General features: G+C 37.3%; 1 protein-coding gene across 3 annotated transcripts in view; it reads left to right on the plus strand.

The window, feature by feature from the left end:
• CPQ (carboxypeptidase Q) overlaps positions 1-17,225 on the plus strand; it is a 580,759-nt gene that overhangs the window by 400,135 nt on the left and 163,399 nt on the right. The window lies entirely within an intron of this gene.

Consider the following 17,225-nt stretch of genomic DNA (forward strand, 5'->3'; position numbering starts at 1 on the left):
TTTTTTTGAGAGGTTTTGCTATAGGGCACGTGCGCTCACCAGAGAGACAGAGAGACAAAAAGTGAAAAATCACCCCCCAGAGGGGATGGTCATTCCACAATCCCTTTTCCTCCATTCTCCTCTCAGGATTTTGGGCACACATGCACAAACAACCAGTATGAGTTTAAGCCACCAGGTCCAGGACTCGAACCATGGTCAACTACATGGGAGTCCAGCGACATAGCCATTATGCTAACTACTGGTCCCAGCACTTATTTTTTCTTATTGTAAGTCATTATGATCCTTTTAGGATAATGGATAAAGGCTGGCTATTTTTCTATTATTGAAACACAGAGAGGAACTCAGGACTGAAAGAAAGATTCCTAAATCCACAGTAATAGGTTCAGGCTGAACAATTGAACCCTCTTGGTAAATCTAGCCATGGAGAAAAGGTAGACAGGTATAAAAAGGAAGGACTATATAGAAAAGACAGTTTATTTTGATTGCTATATTTGAAAGCAAAAAATATACATTTCTTTTCAGGGCGCAAAAGGTGGATTTTGAGCATGGTTAGGAATAATGAAATAGTCTCAAGTCAGAGTTTCACGTCTGAATCAGATCCTTGGTGGTTTTACAATGCCCATCATCAGAATATCTTACACATCTTATCACAGTAGAGTAGCCTCAACTTTATACCCAGTAAAGATTAGGACATTCTTTTGCTTACTTAAGAACATATATGTTTAAGATTATCAGGACCAGCAGTTGGCGTAATGGCTATGTCGCTGGATTCCCACGTAGTCTACTGCGGTTCGCATCCTGGACCTGGTAGCTTAAAACTCACGCTGGGCTCGTGTGCGTGCGTGCCCAAGATCCCGAGAGGAGAATGGAGGAGAAGGGATTGCGGCATGGCCATCACACCTGGGGGGTGATTTCTCGCTTTCTGTCTCTCTGTTTCTTTTTGTCTGTCTGACGAGCGCACGTGCCCTATAGCGAAAACCTCTCCAAAAAAGAGATTGTTTTTCTTCACATTTTTATTGGGCCTTTCTACTCTTGTAAATTGTCCCATTAAATAATTATCCATTTTCTTCACAGAAATTGCTGAGATTTTTTTGTTTGGGTCAAATCTTTGGTGTATCATTTTTATTTATATCTTAATTGTGGTTTCATTTTATTTCGTTTATTTTGCTAGAGGGCACATGTGCTCTCCAAAGACAGACAGAAAAGTGGGAAGCATCCCCACAATGGGGATGGTCACAGCCTAGTTTCTTCTCCTCCATCTCTCCCTCCTTTTGGGATTTTGGGCTTGCGTGCACATGTGCCCAGCCCAGTGCCTTTCTCAAGTTGCCAGGTTAGAACTCAAATTACAAAGTCAGCCACTTGCCTTAACAACCATGTCACCTGCTGGTCCAACCTTATCTGTATTTTAAAGTGGAGAAGTGGAAAGGTGCTCATGCATTATTTTACTTCTAATTCAGTCAGTGTATCTCACCCTCGGCACTACTGGCATTTTGGATTAGCTTACTTGTTGTTGGGTCTATTCATGAATGGTGGGGTGTTTGCAGCATCCCTGGTCTCTCCCACTAGTTGCCAGTAGCACCCTCCCCACCCCTAAATTATATCCCTGAAGGAGAGAGGAGAACAACTGTCCCAGTTTAAGAGCTACTAAAATAATAGAAAATCTCCAAGTAATCTGAATATGAGTTGGGGTTTTTTTTGTTTGTTTGCCTTTTTGTCTTTTTTTTTTTTTTTTTTTTTTAAGGAGACATATAGGGTAGGAATGACTGGTAATCTTACACTGTGTATACTTACACTTTTAGCATCATTGCCATATATGACAGGGAAGATTCACTGAGCATCTACTATGCTTTTAATAAAGCATTTTGCAAAAACTGGGCACCCAGAGAGATTTAAAGTATGCCTCTGCTTTTAAGACCCTTACAATAGGGTTAGAGGCCTACACACATGGTTATCAATATAGAGTTTCAACATGCACTTTTAGAATTCAGCCGAATTTGAGCAATTGGCAAGTGAATAAAACTGGAAAACACACATTCCTTCAGAGAAGATCTGAGAGACTATATGAATTCCCTTTTCCTCCCCTTTCCTTAAAATTATTTCCTTGGCTGTCTTTTCTTTCTAACCTTCCCATCATTCCCCATTCCAAAATGAAGCGAGTTTTAGAGTAAAGCATGTAGAAGTTAGACATTTTTTTTCTCTTTATAGAGCACAGAGCATATTTATAGAGCATATTTATTTGGACTTTAATTTTAATTTTATCTCAGTGTGTTCAACCAGCTTCACTAGAAGCAGAGTGGTGGAACAAAAAAAGACCTATCTGAATTGGATTTTAGGTCACTCTACTACAAACATTTTTTTCTTTTTTCTTTTCTTTTTTTTTTTTTTTTGGTCTTAGGGAGGTCATTTTAACTCTCTGGACTTCATTTTCTTCATCTTTATTCAACCACAAGCTTCCAAAACATTTCATTTGCTCGAGGTTGGAGTAAAACTGTGTCTTATCTAGGCTTTGAATCTGGCTTTTTTTCCTTTGGTACTCAGCATAGGATTGTAAATTACTGTTAATTGAGTTGAATTCAATTGCATGGGTAGATGTCAAATATCATGCAAAAGTAAACTGAACATCTTTTTGTCCAGCTGAAAGTATGTTGGCTTCAGTGGCTTTTGATAGTAATGATCAGCTTCTTAAATTCAGGACTTAGTTCTCTGAAAGTTTTCTGAAAACCTATGTAAACATACAAATAAAACTCTAAAATACAGTAATATTTCTTTTGGCAAAATGTTATGAAGCTGCATGTGTATTATTAAAAACATTAGACCATGGAGCCATAATACCTGCATTCAAATCTCAACTCTGTACCTTCCTAGCTTCCTTGGTACTTAACCTCTCTGAGCCTCAATTTGCTCACCTGTGAAATGGGAATAGCTCCTCTCATTGGGTTGATTTGAGAATTAAATGGATTATTTACATAACATACTTAGTACAGGGCCTGATCCAAGCCAAGCTCTCAATAAATGTTAATTTTTATAAGTTAATAAGCCTGACTCTGATGCTACCATATATTTTATAATGTGTAAGAGAGGATGGATGTATTTTTTAAAACCACCCAACCTTATCTGTATTAGTGATCCCTATTAGTGATTCCTTTGCCTCCTAACAATATGTTAGTTATACCAGTGTAACTCTGGATCCAATTGCTCCAGTGTCCCTAGAATATCCTTACCCTTAACTATTTTTATAAGTTTCTTTCTTCTATGAGCAGGAGAGATGAGGGGTGGGGGAAGAGAGAGGGCGAGAAGAGAGAGAGATTAATATAAAGATAGGTTCCAGCAGATAGTGTGGAGGTTAAGGCAGCTGGCTGCCATATGACTGACTGCATGGTCAAGTCCTAGACCCAGTGGGTTGAAAAATCATGCCAAGCACATTTGCATGCCCAAATCCTGAGAGGAGAATGGAGGAGAGGGAATTGAGGTGTGGCCATCCTACCGGAAGGATGATTTCTCACCTTCTCTCTTTCTCTCGGTCTATCTCTGGCAAGCACACATACCCTATAGAAAGCTTAAAAAAAAAAAAAAAAGGGTAGATTCCTCCAACAGGGTCCTCATGACATGATCCACCCACAGCTTCAGTTAGCCCCAGACCACAGGTACACATGATGCATGCCTAGTGTGTTCAGGGATGTCTCCAGATGAGAACCCAGGACCTTCCCATGTGAATTGGCTTCACAGAGCATTGTCTTATCTCTGCACCACCTTCTGGGCCCTCCCTTTACTATTTTACATCACCATGCCTTGTGTGATAGAAACCCAGTGATCCTTCTACTTTCTTCTATTTTAAACTTTCAGAAGTCTTAAATTTTTCTTAGCCATTTCTTGCTTCCACATCCTGCTTATGTTGACTGTCCAGTATCTACGCTGCACCCCACTTCCTGTGACAGCACTCATTGAGTCTTATTATTTAATTTTAAATTTATGTGAATTTCTATTTGCGAATGGTCTATGTATTTTCACATGAAGAGCTGGGTCCAAGTGATGTATGAGTTTTGGATAAAAATTACTGATACACTTAAATAAAAAATAAAGCCTTGGACTTGAGGCCAAGAAAAGGGTTTATAATTTTATTGCTTAATTATATTGAGCCCAAACTGTTTAATTGGTGAAATAAAGCTCTGTGGCAATTTCTTTTTCCAATAAAAATGAGATTGTTTTTTGGATGCTGTTCCTTGGACGATCTGTCAGGCAGCATCCATATCAGAGTCTCTCACCGGGCCTTGTTAATATGAAGTGTTAATCCAGTGGGGCTCTGCAATATTTGGGAATATTTTTCTAAGATTCATCCTCCTATTACCTTCTCCTTTGTCCTCCGCTTTCACCACTTTTATAGATTAACTTTTTTTGCCCAAGCCATCAGCTTAAATTATATTCAATTAATGTAACAGAAGAGTTATTTGTGCTTTGTAAATATAATCAGTCATTCCTGAGTAACTGTCAACAGAAGGCTATTTGCTGTGAAGTGCTGTCGAATACTTTTTTGTGTTTGTGGTTTACTGAACTTGAAGCTGTTTATTTGAAATGTCATTTCCTGGAATGTGCTGGTGGCAGTGGACAAAGCCCATAGGCAAAGGTGCAAGGCTTCAAAGTGTTTGCTTGGCACTTGAAAAATAAACTGCCATCCACCCCTAAATTCTTTCAACGGTGTCATTATCTATGAGGTTACAATTTTCAGGCCTAAGGAAATGAAAGGAATTAGAATTAGCAGTATTACCTGATTACTGAAGTGAGATGTATTGGAAACAAATTTCTAGTGAACTCAGGAAGGGAGAATGGTGGTTCTGGGAAAAGTGTCTTATTAAAATCATTTGTCCTCAGTACCTTCAGACAATAATTCATTTTCTTAAGAAGCTACCCAGCAAATCAACTTACTTTAAATGTATTTTCCCCAATATTAAATTTTATTTTTATTAATTTAATTTTAATATGTAGATAGTTTACTTCTTTCTGAACAAATTTTGGTTTTGACATTTTTTTAACTGCACACAGTGAGGCAGATACCTAGAAGAGTAAAAGAATTAGAATCTTTAAAAATGTTTCCTTTTTTTTGTTATTTCTAAAAATTAGTTTATAGGCATGAGGCATTTATGACTGTCTCATGTGCACTTGCCAGAAAGTGAGAGACAGAGAGAGAAAGCACCCTCGAATGGAGTGTGGTCATGCTTTAACTCCTTCTCCTTCATTTCTCCATCTTGTCTACAATTTGGCCTTGCACATACACATGCCTAGTGTGTTTTTCAAGCTTCCCGGGCCAGGATTCAAACTGTGGTTGGCTATATGGGATCCAGCTCCCTTAACCACTAGGCTATGAGGTTGGTTCTTTATGTATTTTTGAGGATGGTCTTCTCATTTTTATTCAGATATGTTATATCCTCTAGTGACAAAATATGTAGTGTCTGTCTGGCTTTTCCATAAGACCAATCTCACTTTCTATATATGCATGTATATATATATATACATATATATATATATATATATATATATGTGTGTGTGTGTGTGTGTGTGTGTGTGTGTGTGTGTGTATGTGTGTGTGTGTATACATACACACATTTTTTTTCTTTTTTTTTATCAGCCAGGAATTTCCAAGAACTTTTCTTGAGATTTTAACACACTTAAAAGTTTCACAAATACACTTAGTATCCTTGTGTCATATTCAGCTAACAGACTTTTTCTATTGGCATGTATAAAAAGACAAATTGTGTGTAGATTGATCTACAAAATATGTCCCTGAGATTAAAAGTGAGCCACTTAGAATGAGTTCTTCCTTTTAGTTTAGATATAGTACGGGGGGCTCCAGAATCATTCCCAGCAGAAGGCTGTCTATTCACGCCATTGCTGTTATTATTTTATCATTTACTACATATTTTATACCATAATGCATAGTACCATATACCGTTTTTCTGTAAGAGTAAACACAGCCTGTGCCCAGTGGTATATAGGATGGGGCCAGCTCCTTCCTGCCTGACAGGGAGCACAGAGGGGGCAGATGGGTGCTGTGAGAGGAAGAATATCATGGCCCCTGTTCCCTAGCATGCTCAGATCCCTCTGCCACAAAGCCTTTGATTTGACCTTTATGCCTTAGAAGGTGAAAAATGTGGAAACTTAAGAAATTGATATTCTTTGCTGGCCTGATGAAGAAGGGCTATGGGAAAAGTTTCTGATATCCTTCATGCCCCTGTGGATTTTCTACCACCCAGGATCTGCAGCTTACATACAAGTCCAGAGTGAGGCTGTCTGGAAAACGTAGGTCAGCTCATAAAAGCAGTGTCATCACTGCGAGGCTTTCAAGGAGCTCTCCTATTTCAGCTGTAAGTATTGAGCGCCTGTTTCGTGTCAGGCAAGTAAAATGGATAGGACACAGTTTCTTCTATCAAGAAGCTCAGAGGCAGGAGACAGGAGCGTCATGTGGACAGAGATGTTTGAGCTAAGCCTTGAAAGGCTAGGAGGTGGGAAAAAGAACAGACAAAATTACAGCTTATGAAAGTTCGTGGTTTGAGGAATGCAGGATGTTTTACAAGTTTAGAGCAATGGGTGGTGAGAAAGGAGTCAGATGAAAGGTAAAGGCAGTTTGTAAAGGGCTTCGGACACACAGCTGGAGTTGGGGGTTGGTGCTCTGGGCAACAGGATCCTGTGAGGCCTGCATAGAATAGGCATGATCAACCTTTCTAAAATGAAGATATTGGATGGGTTCCCCTTTTAATCTCTAAAGTACTGAATAATACAGAAAAGCAAAAGTGGAGAGATCCCAGTTTTACTAGCCTGGAAAATCACAGTGTTGGAATTACTAAGCAAAGTTTCTGTGTGGTGGATGAGCCAGTTTCTACCTCTCTATGCTAAATATACCAAAAAGGAAGTGATAGAGTTTCCAGGGATGCCATATGCTTTGCCTACACACTTTTCTGCCTCATGCTGATGCTGCATTTTGCAAAAGTTGTGGTTTACTCAGCTTCCCGTGAATTCTGTTCCAGTAAACTTGCCTAAAAATGAGAGTTTGCAGAGAAACAAGAAAATACACCACGAACATCTGATTGGACCTTGAGGGTTAACTGTGTTTTAAAAGTTGTCTCAGACATATGAGTTTAGTTTAGTCTATTCTTAGGCCCTCCTGTAAACATTCTCAAAAGCAAGCACTGTTAATAGAGAATTTCTACTAGATGAGTGGCAGAAACGACAGGCTAAAGAAGATATTGAAAGAAGTTGACCGCTATGAGTACATATTTGTGATCCTGCTACGGCCCTTGGGATACTGATGAGCTGATGCCTGACACCAGTATCTCTGGACTAAATGATGTCACCCAGATCTTACTGACTTTTCATCCCTTTAAATCTTCCTTCCTTTCTTTCTTTTTTATTTTTATGTTTATTTATTTCTTCCATGAGAGGAGAGAGAGAGAGAGAGAGAGAGAGAACATCCCCAACAAGTTCTTCACTCTGCAGTCCACCCTTGGCTTTAGCCAGATCATCATCGTGGTGCTTGGCATACTCATTCCTGGTTTTAAACCAGGAGCCTTCTCACCTGGAATTGCCTTTCAGAGCATCCTGTTTTATGGTTGTACCTCCATCTGGCACCCTGACTTCTCCTTTCTTAACTCTTAAATACTCAAAATCTGGAGGTAAATGAGAGTAATGTGGTTAGAAAAATAAGTATATACTCCTTGTTAGAATATTTTTGGTTCAAATCCTTCTACGCTCCTTAGTGGTTGTATTATCCGGGACGAATTATTTAACCATTTAAACCTCAGCTTCTTCTTTACAGTCGTAACAATTTATTTTGAATAGTTGGTTGGATGATTTAAAATAATTTAGACTGTCCCTGGCACCTAAGACATGAGTAATAGTAACCATTATTATTAGATACTACTTGCCAAAAACAATGGCTGTGGATATTCTAGCAAAGAATATAATCTTGGAATCTGCTCTTAGCTCTAAAATCTTCCTATCTATATGCCATCACACAGTTCACCTCAGTCAGGGCCTTCCCCACAGCTGAAAAGCCCTCATAATAACGAAACAATAGCTGATCCTGACCAGCCATATTACAGACCTTCACCCCAGTGTGGCCACCATCCATAAACGCACATAAGCTAATGTGTAAGGCTGATTCTCTCCTCATTCTTGCTGCACTTATGGATACTTTGTAAATGCTACATAGAGTTAAAAATATTACTCTCAGGACATAGGGATGTAGAATATCTTTTCCAATCTCCTTTTCTCTCTTTGTCATTGTGCTTAATCTAAGGAATACTGTATATGGAAAAATGTGTAGTATTTCTGTGGAAAAGAATAATAAAAACAGGAAATATCTATTAAGGACAGTGTAATTTACTACAAAGTAAATTACTTAAGATGTAGGAAAAAAACAAGACAGAAAAAAAAACAAAGAACCAAATCTAGTGACTACTGTTTACAATTTACCTTTGTGACTGCAGTCTCAAAAAAATCTTTCTGTTTTTAATATAATCAAAACCCCGCAATTTTCAGTCATTCTCAGAAGATCCTCATTCATAGAAAACCAAGAGTGATGACCATTGATGCTAGTATTATTACCCTTTCTCTGTCATAATGGCATCTTTTAAAAGGAATATATTTAAAATGTAATCAAAACTATTCTGAGTTACTGCTTTGATTAATGTGTGTGGGAAAATATAAGCCAAGAAGAGTTTCAAAGGCTGTGTTTCTGTTCCCATTCTCACAAACCATAGATCCATTTAGCAATCTCATATTCACTTGGGTTAGGCAGCAGGTTAGAACAAAGAAATATTCTATGAAGTGCTTCCTACTGGAATTACTTCTCTTTTAAAAGAAGGAAGTGTGAATTCATTTTTTATAGTTGCGTAATTTTAAGTGGAGTTGTTTGAATGTCATTTTTGGTCACAAATGAGGTGTTTGATAGAGAAATGTTTAAACTGATTAACTTTCTGGAACCTTACAATACAAAGGGGTCTTCAAAAAGTTTGTGGAAATGTATATTGTGAAAATTCTATGCATGGATTTCAAAAATAAACTCATACATTGATTGCATTTTCCCACAGACCTTTTGAGATCTCCTTGACTGTTGTTGCAAAAAACACATGGCATATAATGCCGAAGAAAGCTAGTGACAGTACTGCTGCTAATGCCGATCATCTCACTGGCTTGGGATTCAAATGGAGCACTTTAGTGAAGTAGTGATAAGGGATGTAAAGACATCAGGAAAACTTCATAGTGGTTATAATAAGGAAAAACTAATAATGTCCTACAGTGTCTTATAACAGTAGTGTCATTTTAATCATTGCAAATGTATAATGTTTCTTTTTTTGTTAATGAGAGAGATAAAGAAGAAAGAGAAATAGGTGTTTTTTCATAGTGTTTTACCATGTCGCAATTCTCTTGTCCCACCCTCATGGATTCGTTAGGATTATAGGTCCACACTAATATACTCGGCCTTTTTAGGTTGGTCTGGGAACTAAACCCAGGCCTCCCTTGTGGCCCCAGCCCAATGCAGCTCTACTCTACCATTCGTACCACATGATTGGTCTTTTGTGATTTTTGTTGTTCTTAAAAGTATTGCTTGTAGCAGTGAACACCCCCTTTTTTAAGGACTTAAATGAACTGAGGTCAAAGATTTCTCATCCAAGTCTTAGACTGATATGAAGATAAAAGTAGATCGTCATAAGTTTTGTTTTTTTTTTTTTTGGAGAGGTTTTTTGTTTGTTTGTTTGTTTGTTTGTTTTTTGCTATAGGGCTCGTATGCTCACCAAACAGACAGAGAGAGAGAGAGAGAGAGAAAGCGAGAAATTACCCCCCAGGGGGGATGGCCACACTGCAATCCCTTCTCCTCCATTCTCCTCTCGGGATCTTGGGCACACATGCACACACGCCCGGCATGAGTTTAAGCCACCGGGTCCAGGGCTCAAACCGCGGTTGACTACGTGGGAGTCCAGCGACATAGCCATTACGCTAACTGCTGGTCCCTGTCATAAGTTTCTGATTTTAGGAAGAAATTATAATGGCAGTCAACATTCTTAAGCACACTCTACCAAAGTCTGAGCTAACTGCTGGGTACGTGATTCTCTTTGAGTGTGAAAAGTAAGAGTTACTGTTATTTCTTTTACAAATACAGGACCTAAGACTGATGCTGTTTATACTTGGAAAAGTAAAAAGAAGAAAAAAAATTGCTTATTTATTTTCCTTAGGGTTGGTTCTGAAATTTTTCTTTGTTTTATTTTTTTTAACTAACAAATATTTCAAGTATTCAAAATGACATAAGATAATAAACACAAACATACTCTCCACCCACATCGCATAAATGTTAACAATTGTGGATACTTGTTTCAGATCCTTAGTTTAAAATAATTTTGAAAATGATCAATACAGTTATACCTGTTTTGTACCTCTCCACAATACATTCTCTTCTTTCCCTGCAGATATAAACAGTTTTCTGATGTTGTTTTAACATTATTCTCTCTCTCTCTCTCTCTTTCTCTCTCTCTCTCTCTCTCTCTGGTTTAATTTTCAGTCTTTCTTATTTTCTAATGTATACATTTAAGGCTACATTTCTCTGAGCACTGGTTTAGCTGCATTCTGTAAGTTTTGAAATACAGAAGCTCCTCAGCTTACATATAATAGTTCTATTGATGTGATGTGACCCAATAAACCTATCACTATAAGATGAAAATATTGTTAAGGCAAAATATATTTAATATATCCAAAGACCAGCAGTTAGTGTAATGGCTATGTTGCTGGACTCCCATGTAACTGACCTTGGTTCAAGTCCCGGACCCAGTGGCTTAAACTCACGCTGAGCGCATGTGCTGTGTGCCCAAAATCCTGAGAAGAGAATGGAGGAGAAGGGACTGCGGTATGACCATCCCCCTGCGGGGGGTAATTTCTTGCTGTCTGTCTCTCTCTTCCTGATAAACGCATGCACCCTATAGCAAAAACCTCTCAAATATATATATATACATATATATATATATATATATTTAATATATACAGCCTTCCAAACATCATGGCTTAGCCTAGCCCATTCTGTTCTCAGAATGTTTCCATTAGCCTACAGTTCGAGAAAATCATCTAATAAAACCCATTATATAATAAAGCACTGCATATCTCATATAGTGTACTGAATACTGCATTGAAAGTAGAAAATAGATGTACCCCTTATTATTTTAGGTCAAAGTTATTTTTGCTTAAAAACAAATAAATGGTATTTCATGTAGTCATAAATTAAAAAAATATTAAGTGGAAACTTTATAAGTTGGGAACCACAGGTAGTGCCTTAATGGTCATTCAGCCAAAACATGTTCCAATTTTCATTATGCTTTCTTTGATTCTATAGTCATTATTGTTTTCTTTAAGTCTCCAAAAGTGTGGAGTTACTGTTGAACTACTAAGTTCTAATTTTCTTGCATACTGGTTGTAACATGGTCAACACAATGTCAATTCTTTGGTATTAGATGAACATTAACTTTGGTATATTACTTGGCCAGTTTTTTAAAAATGTATTATGTTGAATTGAAAAGAATATTTAGCCATATAATCATATAGATTGAAGCAAAAAAGCATTTGATGAAATACAACATCCCTTCATGATTAAGACTCTCAACAAAATTGGCACATAAGGGACATTTCTCAACACAATAAAAGCCATATATGAATAACTCTTAGCTAACATGATACTGAATGGGAAAGAGCTGAAAGCTTTTCCACGGAAAATTGGAACAAGACAAGGCTGCCCACTTTCTCCACTTCCTTTCAATAAAGTACTGGAAGTCCTAGCCAATTAAATCAGAAAAGACAATAAAATAAAAGGCATTCAAATAAGGAAAGAAGAAGTAAAACTATCTCTTTGCAGATGATGTAACTATATACATAGAAAACCCAAAAGAAACCATGAAAAAACTTCTGGAAGTGAAAAATGAATACAGTAAAATGGCAGGATACAAAATCAACATACATAAATCTAGAGCATTGCTATACACCAAAAATGAGCAGATTAGAGTAGAACTGAAGAAAGCAATCCCATTTACAATAACCAGAAAAAGTATAAAATAACTAGGAATAAACCTAATCAAAGAAGTAAAAAACCTCTACAAGGAAAACAAGAAAATCTAAAAAAATAAATTGAAAGTGACATAAATACATGGAAAGACATCCCATGTTCCTGGATTGGAAAAATTAATATATAAAAATGTCAATTCTACCCAAATTAATCTACATGTTTAATGCAATCCCAATCAAATTATCAGAGACATTCTTGTATGTGTGTGTGTGTGTGTTTAAGAGACATTTTTGTTCTAAGGCCTGTGCACTCACTGGAGAAATGTAGAGAGACAGAAAGTGAGAAATCACCCCCCAAGAAGGAATGGACATACCATAATCCCTTCTCCTCCATTCTCCTCTCGGGATCTTGAGAATGTATGCACACACACCTAGTGTAAGTTTTAAGCCACCAAGTCTGGGACTTAAACCATATTTTGCCATGTGGGAGTACAGTGAAATAACCATTATGCAATCTGCTGGTCCTGACCAGAAACATTCTTCAGAGATTTAGAAAAAACAATCATCTAACCTATCTGGAATCATAAAAGACCCCATATTGCAAAAGTAATTCTCAGGAAGAGCAATGTGTAGGAGGCATCTCACTCCCTCACCCAAACTACATTACAAAGTTGTAATAATCAAAGCAGCATGGTACTGGCACAAAAATAGAGACCCCAGACATAAACCCCTATACAGACAGTCAACTGATTTTTGACAAAGGGCACCAGTCAATCCAATGGTAAAAAAAATCTCTTTAGTAAATGGTGCTGAAAAAACTGGGCATCCAACTGCAGAAAGATGAATGTGGACCTGTATCCCTCACTATTAACAAAAATAAACTTAACTCAAAATAGATCAAAGATATAAACCTAAGACCTCAAACTAGAAAACTACTGGTGGAAAACACAGGGGATTCTCTTGGAGACACTGGAATAGGCAAAGAGTTCTAAAATAAGACCCCCAAAAGAAAGATAATAATCCTAAAAATAGACAAGTGGGATTACATCAGATTAAAAATCTTGTGCACAGTAAAAGAAATAATAACTAGAGTGAATTGACAACTCTCACAATAGGAGAATATATTTGGAAACTATGCCTCAGATAAGAGACTGTTAACCAGAATATTCAGGGAACTCATAAAGCTTACTTGGAAAAAAAAATTAACCCAGTTAAAAGATGAGCAAATGAGCTGAACAGACAACTCTCTAAGGAAGACATACAAATGACCAAAAAAATCTATGAAAAAATTCTCAATATCACTTATCAAAGGGAGATGTAAATCAAAACCACAATCAGATACCACCTAACCCCAGTCAGAATGGCTAAGGTTTAAAAAATAAATGATAAGTTCGGGTGAGGCTATGGAAAAAAGAAAATGCCTATACTGTTGGTGGGACTGTAAATTAGTATGGCCACTGTGGAGAACAATATGGAGATTCCTCAGAGACCTACAAATAGAACTACCATGTGATCCAGCAATTCCACTCTTGAGTATCTACACAAATAATAGGAAAACAGTCAGAATAAAAACACTTACACATGCATGTTTATTGCAGCATTATTCACAATTGCTAAGACATGGAACCAACCCGAATGTCCATGAACAGATAATAGGATTGAAAAACTGTGGCACGTATACACTACAGAATGCGACTCAGCCATAAAATATAATGAGACTCTAGCATTTGATAGAAAAGTGGACAAATATGGAAGATTTACTGCTAATGGACAAATATGGAAGATTTAATCACAATAGTACCCTTAATACACTTCCTTCAGGCTTCTATAGTTGTTTTTTAAAAATACAATTGTATTAATGATGATCTCTGAAGTTTCACCATTTGTTTGAGAATAATTTTGTTTTTTTTTCCCTACTCTGATTCATCTTTTAGTTCATAGTATTTCTCTTCAGTTGTATCTTCAATTCTATTTAGTTCATAGTATTTCTCTTCAGTTGTGTCTTTGACTCTATTTAATCCTTTCAGAGTTTTTAAAACAGATTCTTTTATTATCTAAAAGTTTTAGATTTGCAAAAAAAATTATGAAGATAGTTCAGAGTTTCCTTGTACCCCACATCCAGTTTCCCCTGCTAACATCTTATATAGGTATGGTGTGTTTGTTTTAATAAACAAATATTGATATATTATTATTAACTAAAAGTCCATAATTTATTCAGATTTCCTGTTTTCACTTAATATCATTTTTCTGTCCTAGTATCTTATTCAAAACACCACATTATATTTAGTCATTGTGTCTCCATGAGCTCCTCCTGCTGTCAGTTTTTTATACTTTCCTTGTTTTTGCTGACATTGACAGTTTTAAGGAGCAATTATCAGCTGTTTTATAGATGACCCTCAATTGAGATTTGGATAATGTGTTTCTCACAGTTAAACTGAGGTTCTGGGTTTGGGGGAAGAATATCATAAAGTCCCATTTTCATCACTTCACATCAAGAATACATGCTATCAACTTGACTTACCACTATGGGGTTGACTTCATCACCTAGCTTAGGTGTATTTTATCAGGTTTCTCTGCTGTAGCTGTTCCCCTCCTTTCCATTCTGTACTCTTGGAATGTGTTCAATTCAACAATATGAAGTGCAGTCCCATTGTTTTGTTATTATGGTCATCCATCTCCAGACCTTTTTTATTCTTGCAAAATGAAAACTTTGTACCCATTAAACACAAGGACTTTCTGTTCTCCCCTCACCTCATCCCATGGCAACAACCATTCTACTTTCCGTGTGTTCCATTGAGTTTTAAGCTATTTATGGTTTATTGTTACATAAAGTTGTGGTATGTAGTTTCTCATTATGGTCTTCTCTCCTTTTGTTTTCCTTTCTGAAAGTGGAGTGCAAGTGTCTGGGCAGCAAATCTGCATAGCAAATCCATACTGGCTTGATCTCTGGATTTCAGGGGTCATAGACCAGTGTTCAGCTATTTTCTCAACTTGGAGTTTTCAAAATCCCATGGGTTATTGCAACATCAGCTTTTACTTTCTGCTCTAGCTTAAATCCCCCTCCCCCTCAGGTTTCTGGAGATTTCTGTCTCTTCCTCTTTTGCCTTCCCACTCTTTGTGTCTTTCCTCCCTTTCTCTCTTTATCTCCCACACTTTTTAAAAGTTAAGCAATAATGCAACTATGTTTTTTTCTTTCTAATTTATACTTTCTACCTATTTGTATGAGTAAGGGACCCCTTTCACATCAGTTTGATCAGCAAGAAGTCCTTTTAGTTCCTTTCTAAGCATGAAAAATACCTTTTATTCTGCTTGACATCTAGAGAAGACCAGAACTGAACAGTGACCTGTCTGTGACATCCATTGGCATGGGATTATGGGGATGGGGCTAGGTAGAACTATGAAAAGTATGAATGGCCAAGATCAGTGATCCATGGTAATTTTTACCATCAAGTTTCCCTTCTACTTTTATCTTTCTTGTGTGCTTACAAGATTTTATTAAAAATTAAATAAATAAATATAATTGAATGATGATTAATTCCAAATTTTGTTAATCACAAAAATTTCTAACAACTACACTTTAAATCACACAAATACCAAACTGATAGTCTTCCAGCCAAGGGTAAAGACATTATATTTGCCAATTTAGTTGACTCAGGGAACCATCTCTCCTATAAATGTATACTTTTTTTGTATATTTTTCAGAATTAAATTAACTGATAGGATTTCTTTCATGATACTAGGTTTGGAAATATTGTCATAAATGTATTGATTAAAACCTAAAAAGAGAGAAGTCATTCTTGCCCACCTCCTCTCTCTTGATTTAGCTACTGCTGGTCTTGTGCAGAAACTGTATCTTCAGCTACTGCTCACTCCCTTCTTCACCCTAGTTGCAATATCTTCAGAGGTTGGAGATGTGATTTTTTTTTTTTTGGAGAGGTTTTTTTGCTATAGGGCGCATACGCTCGCCAGACAGACAGAGAGAGACATAGAGACAGAAAGTGAGAAATCACCCCCCAGGGGGGATGGTCATGCCGCAATCCCTTCTCCTCCATTCTCCTCTCGGGATCTTGGGCACACACGCACATGCGCCCGGCGTGAGTTTTAAGCCACCGGATCCGGTATGCGATGTGCGGTCAACTACGTGGGAGTCCAGCGACATAGCCATTACGCTAACTGCTGGTTCCCGAGATGTGATTCTTAAGTGGTATAGGCATGAGTGTTGATTAGCTTTTAGAGGATATATTTGAAGTATCAAGAAAGTATCATAGAAAAATCATCTAGTTGCCACTCTTGACTAATGACCCAAATTTTTCTTTTTTAAAATTTTATCTATTTATTTATTTACTTTTTTTATACATACAATCACATTATTCAGCTTACAAGGTGAACATTTCAATATCTGAACATTTCTCCCGGGTTCAGTTGATCAAAATATAGCAACACTACCTCCCTGTCCTGACAATGGTCTGTCTCCCTATCCCTCCTCCAAATGTCCTTCCCCAGGTCCCACTCCTCCACACACACCACATCTGGCATTCACACCCATCTCTTGTGTTTGTACATCCTTTAGCCTGTCAGTTTCAGTCACAGAGTGTGGACACTCAGTATATATTAAGTGGGGACATACAGTGTCTTTCCTTCATAGCCTGGCTTGCTTCACTTAGCAGTAAATCTTCCATATTCTTCCACTTTCTGTCAAAAGTCAGCGTTTTGTTGTTTTTAATGGCTGAATAGTATTCTATAGAGTATATGTGCCACAGTTTTTCAATCCATTCATCCGTATGGGGGCATTTGGGTTGGTTCCTTGTCTTAGCAATCGTGAAAAGTGCCACAATAAACATTGATGTGCAAGCACTTTTCCAAGGAAGAATTCTTCTGTCCTTTGGGTAGATGCCAAGGAATGGGATTGCCAGATCATATGGTAGTTCTATTTGTAGACTTTTGAGAAATCTCCCAATTTTTCTCCACAGTGGCTGGACCAATTTACATTCTCACCAGCAGTGTAAAAGAGTTCTCCTTTCACCACACCCCCGCCAACACATATCATTTTTTTTTTTTAATCTTAGACATTCTGACTGGGGTTAGGTGATATCTCATTATTGTTTTGATCTGCATTTCCCTTACGATGAGGGATGTTGAACATTTTTTCATATGCCTTTTGGCTATTTGTATGTCATCTTTAGTGAGTGTTTTTT

The sequence above is a fragment of the Tupaia chinensis genome, unplaced genomic scaffold (assembly GCF_000334495.1).
Source record: "Tupaia chinensis unplaced genomic scaffold, TupChi_1.0 Scaffold138407_1, whole genome shotgun sequence".
NCBI lineage: Eukaryota > Metazoa > Chordata > Mammalia > Scandentia > Tupaiidae > Tupaia > Tupaia belangeri.